We start from the raw sequence: 19,468 nt of genomic DNA, 5'->3' as shown, positions 1-19,468 counted from the left end.
CGGTAAGCCCTATCTTTGATTTCTTTCGCAAATTCATGATTTTCATCGATGAAACTAGTCAATAATACTTTGTTTCTTCAATTAGAATGATTATTTATATTTAGAATGAAGTAAAAGCGTTGTAATGGTGAATTTATGGAGTTTAAAGCGTGGACGTGCGTTTGTTCACGGCTCGTGGATCCACACTTGCGTGAGAAAATTCCGTACGACCGTGTGAATTTCTGCAGCTATGTTTAATTAACTGGTTTGATAAATTCTCTTTCAATTTTTGCAGACTATGGCACCTAGGTCAAAGAAGCAAGCTAATAAGCGTCGGCGAGAGTCGTCTCCTGAGTCCGAGAGTATGAGATTCACTATCCCCGAGCATTAGGCTCGTTTTGAGCGTTTGTCGAGACTTCGGTTCGGACAGACTCGGTTCTTGGACACGAGTACATTGAGAGATTTGCAGAAAGGGGATGAGTTCACTGATGAGGTCGAGGATCTCGTTTCAGTGGGTGGTTGGAAGCAGTTATTGTCGATTAGAGAGCCAGCCATCTGGGAGCTTACACTGGAGGTTTTGTCATCATTCAAGTTCGACAGATCCTATGCGAGATTCGATGATCTCGACGTAGTTCAGTTCAGAGCACTTGGACATCACTATAATCTGAGTATAACTCAGTTTTCAGTTCGGCTCAGCTTGTATGAGGAGGCATTTATAGACACTGAGGAGTACTCTCAGTTACCAACAGATTATCCTGGAGCTTTGACCCCACAGAAAGCTTACAGAGCATTATATGGTCAAGGCCAGTATGAGTCGGGGGTGGCCAAGCCACGTGGCTTTCCCGACCTGCGTACCGATATCTATATGCCATCATAAGCAGGTCAGTGAATGGCCGTGGTGATAGCACTGGTGTTTTGAGCCGGCAGGAGCTTCTGTACTTGTATTCGATAATGCAGCGCACACCGATCCATATAGGGCACATCGTCACTGAGTACATTCTACATCAGAGCCAGTATGCCAGATTGGGAGCGATCTTCTTGGGTCCATACATTATGAGATTAGCTCTGGGTATGGGTCTCATGGGCGCGATTCGCGGGGCTGAGAAGACGAGTATACCTGTGCCCCTGAGCTTAGAGACGATGAGATTGATGGGCATGGTTCGTAGGGTTTGGACGGGGGTTTATGCTCTGGTTCTACTGACCCAAGAGATAGCCGAGGAGGAGGGTAATGATGCCGAGGCGTCCCAGCCTGCCCCCGAGCCTCATTCAGCACCTATGGAGACCGAGGCACCTCCGGTGATAGAGGACCCACCCCCGTGCATATGTTTTCACCATCTCGAGCCCAGAATCTCTTTGAGAGGCTCGAGAGCACTGTGGGGGTGATACGGACAGAGGTAGCAAAGGCCCGAGCAGAGATTGCCTATATTAGGGCTGCACAGGCTGCACAGTATACGGAGTTCATGGCACGTTTCGACACATTACAGCAGATCTTAGAGCGAGACGTCGGCTCATCATTTGTCCTGCAGTCGAGGACTCCTCAGGGCCCCTCGGTTTCTCCGGCACCTCCATCCCCTATTCCGGCACCAGATGACCCACCATGTACTTCATCACCAGCAGCAGCAGCAGCAGAGCCAGAGGACGACATCGACACTTGATTTTATTTTCCTCATCTTTTACTTCCGCATTTTATTTTGGACTTGTATACTCAGAAAGGACTTTCCTTCTGAGTTTATTTTCATTTTGTATCTTGAGTTGTATTCATTATCTTATCTTTTATATACTCGAGTTGTGTTTGTTTTTATTGAGCTTCACTGAACCTCCTTGTGTATGCGTGCAGATAGTCTTATCATCATGGGAATTGAGACTTTGTCATGGGCACGGCCAAGGTGTTTTGGCACTTGGCCATGTGAGCTTCACAACCCGTTGGAATAACACTCCCAAGGACTTAACTCCATCAAATGCAACACTAGGAGTCAGGGGAGTATTATTTTGAGTGCTTCTCCCACATCTGAATTTAATTGATTTACATTATGAATGAGCTTGCATGTGTACATTGGGGACAATGTACAACTTAAGTGTGGGGGGGAGTTTCATAGTGCACGCATCTCTTTTATACTAGTTTTGATTGATATACATGCTCACATAGCCAATGACGGTTCGCCTTAGTTGCATTGATTGTATTCTTGAGGTTAGGAGAGTTTTTTTAACATTGAATGTTTTCGTGCTCTAGTTTTTGCTTGAATTTCTAGGAATTTTTGCCCAATTGACACTTGTTGCACTACTCACTCTTTGAACTCTTTTGGAAACTTATTTTTGATGTATAAGGGACTAGTTTTAGTTGTTTCTTGTGTGAACTCTAAAAAAAATGAAAAGAAAGAACAAAATAGTTTTGTTGTTTAGTTGTGCTTGTTGGGTGGAAAGAGCTACCACCTATGATGTATGAAGATACTCTCATAAGTCAGATACTAGTTATTCCCTAATGAGAGAAAGAGCTATCTCATGGGATGTGTGAAAGCTACCACCCCGGTAGAAAGAGCTACCACCTCGAAAGTATGAAAGCCACCTTAGCAGCCGCTTTGGAAAGGGCTACCTTAGAGGATGTGTGAAGCTACTATCCTTTTTGAATTTTTGTTACCTTTTATAGATAAATAAGTCCCTTATACGTAGAACTTTTAGGAGTATACTTTCGGTTGACTTGAGTGAGTTCACACACTTACACGATTTCGGGTTTGTTGTCCTTTTTGATTCAAGTTTTTAGCTAGAGCATTGATTTTTCGTATTTAGTGTTGAATTTCCCTTAGTTATACAATGCCCTCTTTGTATGCTTTGGTGAACCTAAGGCCAAGCACTTCCAATATTTCCTTCATCCATGCACATAATGTTTTAATTTTTGCTTGAGGACAAGCAAAAGCTTAAGTGTGGGGGAGTTTGATAAGTGCTTGTGTGATAAGAATACAAAGTATTCTTTCCTTGTGTTGAGCATTACTTTTCTCAGGTTTTAACGCTAATATGTGTGTATTTATGTTACTTTCATGCAGGTAGGGTTGTGAGACTGATTATGAGAGAAATAAGCCAATGTGGGTCATAATGCACCAATTTGGAGGAAATCTTGCTAAGGTTCAAACGCGAAGACATAGGTCGGGTTCGAGATGCAAGAATGTGTGCTAACCTCCTCATATTTGAGTTAGCACAACTATTTGGAGGGGCACAAAGGCAGTTACATTCAAGTATTCTGACTTATGCATATAGAATAAGATCTCCACCAACATGTCCGTTATTGAAGAAGTAAAGCGATCCACGACGTAAACATGTACCCGTTTGTGTTACCTCGATGAAAGCATGGATTCAGGAGTATTTCGGGCCGGTATTGTAGTAAGGTACTGAAGTAAAAACTGTAGTGAAAATACTGTAGTAGCACTGTTCACAGCCACTCAAGAAAACAGGAAAACAGAGAATCCACAAGGGCGTGTGGAATTTCCACACGCCCGTGTGAAAAATCCACAGGGGCGCTCACACGGGCGTGTTGATTCCCGATTCTAGCTCTTTAAAAGCCGATTTCAGCATTCTTTACTCCATCTTTTCCCCAACTTGAGAGAGAGCGGCGGCTAGGGTTTTGAGAGGTATTGGCTAGGGCTTTAGAGAGGTTCTACGGCTCTGACATTGCGTGCCATTTGGAAGAAGGTTAGTGGGAGAGCTTTCATCTGCACCGATCCGGCGAGGTGTATCCTAGGCTGGATAAAGGGACCCTTGTGACGAGTAAAGGACTCTCTATAAGAACATCGCCACGACTAACGAGGGGGTTTTCTATGGATGCTTTGTTTTTACATTCGATTTCATTGATTGTATCAAGCTCCATGGAGAGCTAAACCCTTAGTGGGTACTTGGGTATTTATGAACCCTAGGATGTATTCGTTTCATTGAATCTCTTTATTATGCTTTCAATTAATTGATGTTTATAGTGAGTTACAATCTTGTATGTTTGATTGTATGAATACTCACCTAGAGTGACACTAGGGTTGAAAGTTCTTGTTGGTAACCCTTGTGAGTGAGTGACACACAATAAGAGTTACACAAAGCTAGATTGGACATGGTTGAGAAGGTGAGTCGAGAGGTAACGGAGCGTCCCCTTTCCCCTCCGGTGTGATCTATCCTACCTCCACGTTCTAAGAGTTCTTTGCGGCCATAGTAGAGTGAATGTGCTAAGGGATGACCTTCTGCTGGGGCTTAGTTACGAGTGCAATGGAGTGAAGCGTTGAGGTGATTTTAGCACCTAGGGCTTAATTGTGGCTAGGGATCTTCCACCTAGACCAAAGGGTTAGGTCTATACATAGGAATAGGGTTTATCACTTGGAATCCCTAGAGCTCATTGCAATTCTATGCGAGTGCGAGGTTGAGAGGTTATTTAATCTCTCCTCCGGGACATGTATAGAGTTAGGCATGGTTGACCTTAGATTTGGGATCATGTAATTAAGGATTTCCACGACTCATAGTTGCATCAATTAGGAAGTATAATAGAGGGTTCTTGCACTTGAAACGATTATCCTAGGCGGATCAATATCCAGGTACCCCATCTTTATTCAGTGCCTTATCTTCTCCTTTACTTATGCTCTCTATCTTGTTGCTTTTATTTTCGTTATTTCATATTTTATCACACATATCACTATTCATCTTCTACATTTGTTAAGAAACAACTTAAGTGTCTTTATTCCCTACTCTTTGTGGATACGATACCCACTCATCTGGGATTATTACTTTGACACCCGTGCACTTGCGGTTTACACGCATATTCGGACGTGTCAGAAAGCTCCCCCAATAACTATCTTCCTAAGGAATGCGATGTCGAAGGCCTTTGAACCACTCCAAAGACCTAGCCAAAGCCTCTCCAAACCCTAGTGTCTCCAAAGATCTAAAGATGAGAAAAGGATCCTTTAGAACGTCTGAAATCGCAGATTTTATAGGAGCTGGAATCGAGCATCCACACGAGCGTGTAAAATTTCCACACGCCCATGTGAATTTCCATGATCCTGTTTTTAGCGATATGTGAACAGTAACTACTATAGTGATTTTACTATAGTAACTGCTACATTACTTTGCCAAAATATTCTTGAATCCACACTTTTCATCGAGGCCACATGAATGGGCACACATCCATGCTGTAGATCACGTTGCGTCTTCAATACAAGCCACATTGACAAAGATCTTGCTAGCATTGCATAAGTTGGATTACATGAGTGTGACTGCCTTTGTGCCCCTCCAAATTGCATAATCGCTTGAGTACAATGGAGGTTGGCACACACCCATATGTCTTTGAGCACAACTTGTGTCTTCACATTTGTTCACTCCAAGACTTCATCAACAAATGCATCCACGATCTACTTCTGGTTCATTTCTTCCACAATTGTCTCCACAACCCTAAATGCAGAAAAGAACACAAATACACATGCATAAGCGATAAAATATGAGAAAAGTAATGCTCAATGTTAGAAAAGAATACTTCGTATTATTAATGTACAAGGACTTATCAAAGCTCTATATTTTGAACTTCACATTTTTATCCTTTCATTGATAACTTTTCTTAAGATGGTGATTCGTGATGATTACATTATATATATTATACCTCATATATATATATATATATATATATATGTTTTGCTTGTCTTTTAGCATTTGTTTTGTATATTTGGTACTACTTTGGGTATTTTTGTGTGTTTTGTGTGTTTTGTGCATATTAATAGGTCTTAGGATATTAGAATGAGTATTAGGGTAGAAATGACATCAAAAGATCTCATTTGCAAGCTTATAGGATAAGCACGGGCGTGCTAGGGGTGTGTTATTGGGCAAAGTAGATTACTGGTCTTCAAGAAAATATCAGAAATAGGAAAGCATGGTTATAGAGCCAAGAGCACGATTGTGCTTATGGAGTATGACCCAAGCATTTGTGTTGACACACCCCTTGCGTGTGTGTACCGCAAGTGCACGGGTTGTCGAAATAATGAAGTACCCTGGTGAGTGGGTAGTCATATCCACAGGAAATAGTGCTTGGAAACACAAATATTGCTATTTAATTATAGTGAAAACGATTGAGAAGTTGTGTAAATAATATCAATGCAAATAAAGATAAAGAAAAGAAGAAAGAGACACAATAGAAACAAGGAGAGGCAATCGATAGAAAATGGGGTACCCAGACATTGCTCATCCTAGGACTATTGTTTAAAGTACAAGACTTATCATTATGCCTCCTAACTGATGTCTAATAAGTTCTGGACATCCAAATACACACAGTCCCAAAACTAAGGTCAACCGTGACTAACACTACACTATGCCCCCGCGGAAAGGGATACTCTCGATACCTCACACTGTGTGGGATTGCTTGAAGCTCAATGGATTCCAAGTGGTAAACCTTATTCCTTAATATAGATATAACCCTTTGGTTCAGGCAAAAGACCCCTAGTCATGATTAAGCCCCAGCAGTAGAGATTACTTCATCACTTTACTCTGTTGCTCATGCAACTAAGCCCCAGTGAAGTTTGTCTCTTAGCATTTACTCTATCATGACCGCAAAGAACTCTTAGAATGTAGAGGTAGGATAAAACACATCGGTAGGGAAAGGGGATGTTCCGCTACCTTTCGACCCACCCTCTCGCCCCTCTTCAACCTTGATTTGTCTAACCCTAATGAAGTGTCACTCATTCACATGGATTACCAAGATAGATTCTCAACCCTATTATTACTCTAAGGGAAAATCAATTCAGCAATCATTCCAGGATGGAACTCAATTAAAATATCAATTAAAGAAGCATAATGAAAGTCAATGAAACAAAATCATCATAGGGTTTACAAGTCCAAGCACCCACTAGGGGTTTAGCTCTCCATGGAGCAATACACAATCGACAATGAAATCGAAAGTAAATGTATATAATCCATAGATAAAACCCCCTTGTAGTCCGTATCAATGGTCTTGTGGAGTTGCCTCATATTCTCCAAAGGTTCTCTTGTCAAGCCTAGGGCACATCTCGCCGAATCGATGCTAACAAAATTTCCCCCAATAACTCTCTTCCAAAGGAACTCGATGTTGAAGGCCATAGAACATCTCCAAAAACCTAGGCAAAGCCTCTCCAAACCCTAGCCGCGAGCGCCTCTAAAGTTGTTCAAAAGATGAGGAAAAGATTCTTCAAAATGTCTTAAGTCGTGGTATTTATAAGGGCTGGAATCGGGTATCCACACGGGCGTGTGGAATTTTCACATGGCTGTGTGGATTTCTAGAATTTGGTTTCCTGCGAGTTATGAACAGTAACTACTACAGTACTTTTACTACAATGTTTTACTACAGTAAAACTGCTACAATACTTCGCTAAAATGTTCCCGAATCCACTCTTTTCATCAAGGCCACATGAATGGGCACACATCCATGTTGTAGATCGTGTTGTGTCTTCAATGAAATCACATTGATGAAGATCTTGCTAGTATTATACAAGTCAAAACACTTGAGTGTGACTGCCTTTGTGCCCCTCCACTTTGCGTATTCGCTTGAGCACAATGGTGGTTGGCACACACCCACATGTATTTAAACACAACTTGTGTCTTCACGTTTGTTCAATCCAAGACTTCATCAACAAATACATCAAAGATCTACTTTTGGTTCCTTTCTTCTATAGTTGTCTCCACAACCCTAAATGCACAAAAGAACACATATACACATGAATAAGCGATAAAATTGGAGAAAAGTAATGCTCAATGTAAGAAAAGAATACTTCGTATTACTTATACACAAACACTTATCAAACTCTTCCACACTTAAGCTTTTGTTTATCCTCAAGCAAAAATGCGACATTCAAGCATATAAGAAGGAAAATTAGAAGTATTTGGCCTTAGGTTCACCAAAAGCTTGCAAAAGAGGTATTCTACAAGTAAGGAAAAATTCCAACACCGAATAAGAAAAATCAATGCTCTAGCTAAAAACTTGAATAAAAAAGAACAACAACCTGATATCGTGTAAGTATGTGTAAACTCACTCAAGTCAACCCAACGTATACTCCTCAAAGCTCTAATTAAGAGGGATTTATTTATGTACAAAAAGAAAAGAGAAGGTAGTAGCTCCACACATCCTCTAAGGTAGCCCTTTCCTAAGCGGCCGCTAAGGTGGCTTTCACACTTTCGAGGTGGTAGCTCTTTTTACTGGGGTAGTAGCTTTCACTCATCCCATGAGATAGCTCTTTCTCTCATTAGGGCATAACTAGTATCCGATAGCTTCATACTTCATAAGTGGTAGCTCTTTCCACCCCAATGCACAACAAAACAAACAACTATTTTTTATTTTCCATTCCTTTCATTTTTTATTCGAAGAAATGAAAACAAGAAAACAACTAAATTAGTCCCTTAAACATCGAACTTGAGTTTCCACAAAGTTTAATGAGTGAGTGGTGCAACAAATGTCAATCGGGTGAAAATTCCTAAAAAAATCAAGTAAAACTAGAAAATGAAAACATTCAATGTTAAAAATTCACCTAACTTAAGAATTCAACCATTGCAATTAAGGTGAACCGCCATTGGCTACAAGAGCATGATCAATGAAAGCATAAGTATAGAACATGTGTAGCGTGAACTCCCTCCCAACCACCACCCCCACTTAAGATGTATATTGCCCTCAATGTACGCTTGCAAGCATAATAAAGAAGTATAACAATCAAAAAACATGTGTGGAGATAGGCAATTGAAACAATACTCCCCTGAACTCCTAATGGCACCTTTGTGAAGCTATATTCATTGTGTGGAGATGGCCAATTGAAACATGTGATTTGCTACAGTAAACTGTTACAGGACTTCGCCATAAATGCTCCCGAATCCACTCTTTTCATCGAGGCCATATGATTGAGCGCACATCCATGCGGTAGATCGCGTTGCGTCTTCAATGAAATCACATTGATAAAGATCTTGCTAGTATTGCACAAGTTAGAACAAGTGAGTGTGACTGGTTTTGTACCCCTCCACTTTGTGTATTTGCTTGAGCACAATGGAGGTTGGCACACCCACATGTATTTGAGCATAACTTGTGTCTTCATGTTTGTTCAATCCAAGACTTCATCAACAAATGCATCCATGATCTACTTTTAGTTTCTTTCTTCCATAATTGTCTCCACAACCCTAAATGCACAAAGGAATACATATACACACGAATAAGTGATAAAATATAAGAAAAGTAATGCTCAATATAAGAAAAGAATACTTCGTATTACTTATATACAAACACTTATCAGGTGTGCTTTTTGGCTGTGCACTTTACTTCTTGGGGAATTATTAATTTGAGGTAAACCCTAAATCTGTCTATGAAAAGAATGACCATTACGCACGGCCCAAACACAGGTGTGTGACAATACCCTTTTGCATGTGTACCGCAAGTGCACGGGTTTGTCGAAGTAATAATACCCCAGTGAGTGGGTAGTCGAATCTATAGAGAATAGTGATTAGAAACACAAAGATTGCTATTTAACTAGAGCAGAAATAAATTAATAGTGATGTGAATAAGAATCAATGCAAATAGAAATAATAAAAGAAGAAAGAGGCACAAATAAAAGATAGGAGAGACAATTGAAGATAAATGGGGCACCCGGACATTGCTCACCCTAGGACTATTGTTTCAAGTGCAAGACCAATCATTATGTTTCTTAACTAATGTCTAATGAGTCGTGGAGATCCTTAAACACACGGTCCCAAAACTTAAGGTCAACCATGACTAACACTACCTATGCCCCGGGTGGAGAAATCTCTCAGTCTCGACACCTCACATTGTGCTAGGTTGCTTTAGGCTCTAGGAATTCCAAATGATAAACCATATTCCATAAAATAGATCTAACCCTTTGGTCCAGGCGAAAGATCCCTAGTCACAATTAAGCCCCAGATACTAAGGATTACTTCAACGCTTCACTATGTTGCTTGCGCAACTAAGCCCCAGTGGAGTTCGTCTTAGCACTTCACTCTATTGTGACCACAAAAGACTCTTGGAACGTGGAGGTAGGATGAATCACACCAGAAGGGAAAGGGTACGTTCCGCTACCTCTCCAATCACCCTCTCAACCCTCTCCAATCTAGCATTGTCTAATCCTCATTGTGTGTCACTCATCCATAAGGATTACCAAAATGAATTCTCAACCCTAGTGTCACTCTAAGGGAAAATCAAATCAACAAGCATTCAAGATTGGAACTCAATTAAAACATCAATTAATGAAAGCATAATAAGAGGTCAAAGAAACAATAGCATCCTAGGGTTTACAAACCCAAGTACCCACTAGGGGTTTAGCTCTCCATGGAGCAAGATACAATCAATAATGAAATCAAAAATAAAAATATGCAATCCATGAATAAAACCCCCTGGTGTTCATGTCGATGGTCTTGTGGAGTGGCCGCGTCTTCTCCAAAGGTCTCCTTGTCAAGCCTAGGATACACCTCCCCGGATCGGTGTTGACGAAAGCTCCCCCAATAACTCTCTTCTGAAGGAAACACGGTGTCAAAGGCCATAAACCTCTTCAAAATGTAACCGTGGGTACCTCCAAAGGTGAGAAAAGATAGGCCAAAGATGGAAAGAAGGATCCCTAAATCGGGCTAAAATCGTGTCTTAAATAGGGCTGGAATCGGGCATCCACACAGGCGTGTGGAATTTCCACACGCCCGTGTGAATCTGCAAAAATTCATTTTTTAACGGCTTGTGAACAGTAACTGGTGCAGTAAATTATTGCAATGGTTTGGTACAATACCTGCTACAGTATTCCACTAAAATACTCTCGAGTCCACACTTTTCATCGAGGCAACATAAACAAGCATACGTCCATACTGTAGATCGCATTGCATCTTCAAATAAAAACACATTTGACGACAATCTTGCTAGCATTGCACAAGTCGGAACATATGAGTGTGACTGCCTTTGTGCCCTTCCAATTTGCATATTCACTTGAGCACAATGGAGGTTGGTACACACTCACATGTCTTTGAGCACAACTTGTGTCTTCACGTTTGTTCACTCCAAGATTCCATCAACAAAGTGCAAACGCAATCTACTTTAGCTTCTTTTTTCTATGCTTGTGTCCACAACCCTACATGCACAAAAGTAACACAAATATACATGTATGAGTGATAAAATCTGAGAAAATTAATACTCATTATAAAAAAAGAATACGTCGTATTCCTAATACACAAGCACTTATCAGTGTGCTTGGGTAAAAAAAATCACTTTTTAAGCCCCAAAGTTAGGGTTTCAAGGGAAATTTAGCTTGGGATTTTGGAGGTGGCTTTTAGACAATCTTCACTACCATCCATTGAGAGATTTGGGGAAAGGTTTTGGAGCATAATTTGGAGTGGAGCTAAGCTGGTGGGAAGATCCTAGAAGCATAATCGGAAAGATTGAGAAGCAATAGGGAGTCCATGGATTCTTAATTAATTGTTTTCTTTATCTTTTCAATGTTTTGTGAACACATGAGGTGCTAATCGCTCTCCAGATCCCCTGGGCTATTGAACTTAGTTGATAATATGCAGTCAATTTACTCTTTTGCAATGATTATAGAGTTCTATTGGCTTTTCTATGTTAAAACTTGTGTTACATAACTTGATGTGAATGACTTGTGTAGTTGTGATTGTGAAACTCAACTTGTATTGAATGCCATAGTTGTGATTGCCGTAGGGTAGTTGCAAAACTCAATGTGTATGATTCCCGTAGTTACAATTACAAAACTCGATATGTTTAATTGCCGTAGATGTGACATTGCGTTGAAAGCACACATAGGATTCTCAGGATGTACCTGATAATCATTGTAGGAGAGTCACCACATATTTCACTAGGGGATTGGTCCGGGGCACTACTTTTCATCATTGTTTCTAGCTAGCTTTATCCTATCTCTTTCCATCCTCTTTTCACCTCTCTTTTTCTATTTAGATTCTTAGAATAGAGCTTTACCCCAATATTTGATTAGGCTAGTATTGGAAGAGTAATCAGTACGAGAAGATTACCTATCCCTGTTGAATATTCTTCTGATGAGTTTTATTCAATTAATACTCGAAAAAGCATCACATTCTAACCATTTCAATTACTTTTAAAGATACTTTTCATGATGACGTTTCTCCTTATGAACTCATGATAATGATTATTAGTTCTTAATACATACAAATGTTTGTAGACTATGATGAAGGATAGATTGATGAATGTAAGTGTAATGGAAAATAAACATTGTATGATTTTTGTCAATGCAAATATAAGTTAATTTGTATTTTTATTATGCATGTTCAAGAAATAAAATTTAAAATTTAAATAATTAATTATTATATGCAAACTCAATAGAGTATTAGTACAAATAGAGAAATTAATACTAAACAAATACATCGAAGGCCCATCAAAATCCACTAGCTTAAATTGGGATTTAAGGACCATGTGATTGAAGTGATATTGTAGTGCCTCAAGCCCTGTCATTCATAATTGTTAGTTTTGTAGCGATACTGTAGTTGAATTTGGTTTACATTATAGCCTGTAAAAAAAAGGCTAAGAGGTTACAAAGATAGGAAATAGAGAAGCTTCAATAGAGAAATTGAGGAGAAAAAAATCTAAAGGATGAGGAGTTGAATTTGAAGAGGAAAGAAGGAAGGAAGGAAGAAAGGAAGTGAGATAGATTGTATTGATGGATTTAATGGGTACAAACATCGTAAAAACCCTGGATCTTCTTGTGTGGAAATTGTTTAGGAACAAAGAAAGTGGTGGAAGCGTACCTGCACTTGAATCCATTGATTACGATAAAGATGATTGGGTTTTGTGGTTCTTCTCACTGATCACACATAGAGAGGGGATATGGGAACCCTAATTCAAAAAACCCTAATTCTGAATCTTAGATCGTTATGTTCTAAGTTCAGGACCATACCCTATTTATAAGAAATCTATATGGGGTTAATTACAAGTTTTCCTATCATAGACTTAACAATTTTGCCCCAGAAGTTCTACACAACATATGATTAATATGTAAATCCACACATTTAAAATTGGATAATTAGGACCCTTTTCAAACTTGAATTAGATCATAATAATTTGGGTCCATTCAAAACTTAAATATAATAAGATATACGTAATTATAAACATTAGTTGTGTACGTCTATACAACTTATGCACATAAGTCCTTATATCCCTACATAATGTGTGGTTCACAACCCAACAATCTCCCACTTGGACCACACAATCATGCACCTTCGGGAATTCAAAATTGTGTATAAATTACTATCAACAACCAAATGTTATTACCACTGAACAATTATCTAAATCAATCTCTTCCATTAGCCTCATCTATACATGGAACATAGGGGCAGTCATCGCCAGTACAATGCAACTAAACCCACAATGCTCACACATACCGGCTTAACTAATGACATAGATAAAGTGTGGATGTGTAGCATGGAAATTACAAGCTAATGTGATCTACGCTTGTCTATTTCCAACTGGTCCAGCTTTAAAATTTTTATGAAATCATAGTTCAGAGCAAATAATATAAATAAACAGTAAAATTTATATAAAAAAACTTAATCAAATGTGTCATGACATCAACATGAGTATCAAGCTACGAAATATCAAAATAAACTCCAACTAATCAGAAGCATTCATACAAATGATTCCCATGCTAGCAATATGTTCATGAAAAACTGTAGGTGCCACTGCTTTTGTAAGCTAATCCGCAACCATGGAATTTGTCCCTATAAGGTCAATACTAACAAAGCCACTCTGAACCCTTTCTTTGACTAAGAACTTAATGTCGATATGCTTAGACCTAGAAGAACTTACATTCTTTGTTTGAGAACAAAGATGTCCTTCATTATCACTAATTCAACATCAAAAGGCCTCTCTATGTTTTCGATAACTAGCGTGGTCCTTCAACAAAATTGACCGCCGAATAGCATGACTAGATGCCTCATAACCTTTGATGAATTTTACCTACGAGCAAGATCCCTTGGCCCTATATCATGAGGTGCAGGGTTTTGCTCGAGTAGTAATCCGGATGAGCGGGTATCGTATCCGCAGGGAGTGAGGGAATAAAACACACTTAGTCAAACTTCTTAGCTATGTGAAAGATGGATAGTGATATGTGTGTGACAATGATTCAATTCTCAAAAGTAAAAACAATAAGTAAAGAGGCACAAGTAAAGGAGAAGGTAAAAGGCAATCGATAAAGATGGGGTACTCGGATATTGCTCCGCTAGGACAATCATTTTCAAGTGCAGAACCCTCTATTATGCTTCCTAATCAGATTACGGTGAGTCGTGGAAATCATAATTACATAGTCCCAAATCTAAGGTCAACTATGCTAACTCTATACATGTCCGGAGGAGAGATTGAATAACCTCTCAACCTCACTTTTCGATAGAATTGCAATAAGTTCTAAGGGATTCCAAGTGATAAATCTCTTCCTAGTTGTAGACCTAACCCTTTGGTCCAGGGTGGAAGGTCCCTAACACAATTAAGCCCTAAATACTAAGATCACTATGCTTCACTCCGTTGCACCATGACTAAGCCCCAGTGAAGGTCATCCATGAGACCATTCACTCTATAGCCATGCAGAAGAACTAGAGGAGCGGAGGTAGAGATCTAACACATTGGAGAAGGGGGCGGCCACATGCCTCTCGACTCATCCTCTCAACCCTCTCGCTAAGCTTTGTCTAACACTACGTGGTGTGTCACTCCTCCTAAAGGTTACCAACAAGAACTCTCAGCACTAGGTGTCACTCTGGGGGAGTATTCACACAATCAAGCATTCAAAGTTGGAACTCCCAATAAACATCAATTAATTGAAAGCATAATAAAGAGATTCAAAGAAATGAGATACATCCTAGGGTTCTACAAATACCCAAGTACCCACTAGGGTTTAGCTCTCCATGGAGCTAAGTCACAATCAAAAGAAATAGAATGTAAAACCTCCACTACCAAAAGATCCCCTTGTCCGGTATAGAATGTCACAATCAAAGAAAGTCCTCTACTCAAATGCTCCAAAGTCCCTTGTCCGATGCAGGATGCGCCTCTGGGAAGCTCCTCTGCAACCTTCTTCCAAAGAAATGGCGATGTCGGGGCAGTAGAACCCTCTCCAGAAACCCTAGCCCGATACCTCTCAAAAACCCTGGCCAGAAAACCTCTCTCAAGAGTTGGGGAAAGATGGAGATAATAAAATCGAGATGAATGGCGGCTTTAAATAAAGGCTGGAATCGGATCTGCACACACTGGATTTTCTGCGAGCGTGTGGAATTTCCCCGCTCATGTTGATTCTCGTTCTTGAGTTTTTCTCGGCCGGGATGTGAACATACTCACCTACTGATGCCTACGCTATAATGTTATCGCTGCATAGTATACTCGAAAATACTTCCGAATCCATACTTTCATCGAGGTACGCTGAAGTGGGCTGCGTTCACGTCGTGGATCGCTTTTAGCTACTCAATGATGGAGAAAGTTAGTGGAGATCTTGTTCTATATGCATAAATCGGAATGCTTGAGTGTACGCTTGCCCTGCCCCTCAAATGGTTGTGCTAACTCAGATCTGAGGAGGTTGCCTTTACTCTAGCATCTCACCCGACCTATAGTCTTCGTTTGAACCTTAGCAAGATTTCCTCTAAAATCGATTGCATTATGATCCCAGCATTGGCTTCTTTCTTTCATAATCGGCCTCACGACCCTACACGTAAAAGTAACATAAAAACACACATATTAGTGTCAAAACCCGAGAAAGGTAATGCTTAACGCATAAAGGAAAGAATGCTTTGCATTCATATCACACTAGCCTTATCGGCCTCCATAGTTGTTGGAGCAACCAGGATTGCTTGGCACTTCTCCGGAAATAGCACCACCCGGACCATAGTGAAGATGTAACCGGATGTCGACTTGATGACTATCCAAGAATCCGACAAAGTTGGAGTTGGAATACCCTAATGATCTCAAGACCTATCAACCTCTTATATGTGAGTGCGTAATCCTTTGTCTTCGAAGATTTCTAAAGACCCTTTTGGCTATAACCCAATGTTCTATACCTGAGATTACATTGATATCTTCCAAAATATTCCCACTATAAATGCCGAGTCGGGATGGGTGCAAACCTGTATATCATAGCCAGACTTCCCCTCTGCGGATGCATGGGAATGTTACGCATGTATTTAGGATTCAATTCCTTCCTTAGGACCTGAGTTTTTAAACTAAATTTATCTCCCTTGACACTAGGGTGTTATGAGGCTTACAATTCTGCATGCCAAACCTTTGCAGTAATTTCTCGATATAGCTCTTACGAGATAGAAACTCAATGAGCCTTGTGAATGATCACTGATGAATCTAGATCCCTAGTATGAAGGATGCTTTACCAAGATCTTTCATCTCAAAACTTAGAGAGAAATTTTGCTTAGTTTCCCAAAGGATCCCTTTGTCGTACATTGGCGAAGCGAGATGTCATCAACATATAGAATAAAGAAATATATATTTATGTCCATTTGAATACATGATACACACAATCCTCAATAATGTTCACCTCAAAACCAAATGAGAGAACAATATTATGAGACTTTCTGTACTATTGACGAGAATCCTATTTAAGCCCATAAATAGATTTCTTAAGTTTGCAAACCATTTGGTTGGTCTCCTTAGTGACTAATCCCTCACAGTCGCATCATATAGTGGCCTCCTCATTGTGCCCATTAGAAGGTCATCTTTACATCCATCTAATATAGCTCATGATCCAAATGTACCTACGAAGTGCCATTATGGTCTACAAAAGAGACTTTTCGAGAAACAAAAGAAAAAGTCTCTTTGTAATCGTTACCTTCCCTCTGAATAAATCCTTTCACAACTTGACGCGCCTTATACCTTTTAACATTTCCTTGTGAATTCCTTTTGGTCTTAAAGACCCATTTGTATCCAATAGACTTCACACGCTTTCGGCAATGGGATGAGGTCAACGTCATTGTCCTTCATGAATTGAGTTCCTTACCCCATAGCTTCAATCCATTTATGAGAGTTTGAGCCATTAATTACCTCACTAAAAGGTAAGCTGAATCATTTTCCATTAGTCGACATATCACTTCACGTTTCTCATGGAGAAAAACCAAATAGTCATCCAAAATTGGACTTCTCCTTACTCTCCTAGACTTCCTTAGAGGCACCGATTCTTCTTGAATTTCAGGTTGAATGTCTTGTTCCTCACCCATAATTGGTTGAGGAATTTCCTCTTGATCGGTAGGAAGAACATCATCTCTATCATGTACTGAATTTTAGGTTTGAATGACAATAGGAAAAGAAACCTGATTGTGATCCTTAACAAAAATAGAGAAAGATGTATCCAAATCCTTCCCAAAGACAAAATCATCACTTTGATTCTCCTCCCCAACCTTAACATCCTAAAAAAATTGGGCATTTCCCATTTCGAAAAAGGTTCTTGTTGCAGGATTATAAAACTTAAAGCCTCTTGATTTTTCAGAATACTCCACAAAATAGCTATATATTGTCCTTGCATCCAATTTTCTTTCATTAGGCCTATAAGACCTTGCCTCGCTGAACAACACCCAAACTCGTAAATGCCTTAGGGATTGGCTTCTTGCTAGTCCATACTTCATAGGGGTCTTCTCGGTAACCTTGGTAGGAACTCTATTTGGGAGATAGACTACGATCTTTTAATGCTTTACCCAGGAGAGGATTAGGCAATGTTGTATGAGTAATCATACATCTTACCATATCTTTAAGGGTTCTATTTGACCTCTCTATCACACCATTCATGCCAGGACAGCCTGGCATGGTGTATTGAGGAATGATTCCATCGTTCCTACCTTAGTATTCATCACCACGATCAGATCTAACAGCCTTTATAGTCTTGCCCAATTAATTTTAAACTTCTATCTTGAATGACTTAAAAAAGTCCAAAGCCTCTAATTTCTTATGTAACAAGTAGAGGTAACCATAGTGAGAGTAGTCATCAATGAACATAATAAAATACCATTGACCTTTCCAAGACACCCTAGGGAAAGGTCCACAAATATCAGTATGTACAAGTTCTAAGAAACTTCTTTACCTCTCTCATTACCCTACTTTCCTGCTTGTTTGTAGTCTTTCCTTTAATGCATTCAATGCACACACTATTATCGGTTTTGTAAATTACATAAAAAATTCCATCTCTTACAAGCCTATCAATTCTCTTTTCAGAGATGTGACCCAAACACTTGTGCCATAATGAGTAGGAATTTTCATTTTGTAATCTATATTTTATTCCTTTAGTTTTAGTATTATGGGATTCATTGTTTGTATTGACTATATCAAGCAAATAAAGATTATCACTTTCACTTAATGTTTTGGTTCCAACCAACATCGAATTAAGATGAAAACACATCTTTTATTACCAAATGAACAAAAATAACCTTCTTTGTCTAAAATTGAAATAGAAACTAATTTCCATCTGAAGGACGGTACAATGAATGTGTTATTCAACACTAAATAAAAACCAGTATGAAGTAACAATCTAAAAGTCCCTACTCCTACAACTTCTGCCCTTCCAGTCCCCACATAGATATATCTTTCACCATCACTCGGTGTTCGACAGTTCAGACAACCCTGCATTGATACACTTATGTGAGTTGTAGCAGCTGAATCCAACCACCAAGTATATCTAGGAATTAAAACCAAATTAACTTCAGTATAAACTTGAGCAAAAAACATACCTTTCTTTATGCTCATTTTCAATTCTTAAGGCAGTCTTTCTCTACATGAGAAGCCTTCTTGCAGAAGAAGCATTTTAATTCTTTATGCTCATTTTCAGGGCCTTTGGTCTTCTTATATGGTTTTGGTGCCGCAGCTTTATCAATTTCCTCTTCTTTTGGGGGCCTGAGTTAGAAGATGCCAAAATGCGTACTCTCAACTTTATGTTGTTTCGTTCTATCTTCCTCCCATACCAAATGTGAGATGAGCTCATTCAATGTCCCCTTGTTCTTCTAACATTTATAGCTCACTTCAAACTAACTGAATCGAGGAGGGAAGGACATCAAAACCAGATGCACCAGAACATCTTGTGGTAACTAAATTTTTAAGCCTTTCAATTTCCCAATTAGATAAAACATATCGAGAATGTACTCATGTATGTTCCCATCACCCTTATATCGCATAGAGACAAGTGTAGGACAACACTTGTCTGCCTTATCACTTCTTGTGAGGCATTCTTCGAGGGTGTTGAGAAAATTGCCTAACATCATTTTCCTCAGACATAGTGTCAAGAAAAGTCTCTAGGATCGTATTCTTTATGATCATCAAACCAATGCGATTAGACCATTCCCACCTCTCAAAAGCTCTCCTATCCTCAGAGAGTTTTTGATCGCATATAGAGATGTAGGACATGGTTTTCTTAATGCAAAGTCCAAATCCATATAACCCAAAACAAGTGTCACCTTGTTTTTCCATGTCTTAAAGTTTGTGCCATTAAGCACAGGAACACCACTGAGTGTAGCAGAGCAATACGTAACT

This window comes from Dioscorea cayenensis, chromosome 13 (genome assembly GCF_009730915.1).
Source record: "Dioscorea cayenensis subsp. rotundata cultivar TDr96_F1 chromosome 13, TDr96_F1_v2_PseudoChromosome.rev07_lg8_w22 25.fasta, whole genome shotgun sequence".
In the NCBI taxonomy this organism is placed as follows: Eukaryota; Viridiplantae; Streptophyta; class Magnoliopsida; order Dioscoreales; family Dioscoreaceae; genus Dioscorea; species Dioscorea cayenensis.
The sequence above is the reverse complement of the archived record's forward strand: the minus strand, read 5'-3'. Positions refer to the sequence as shown.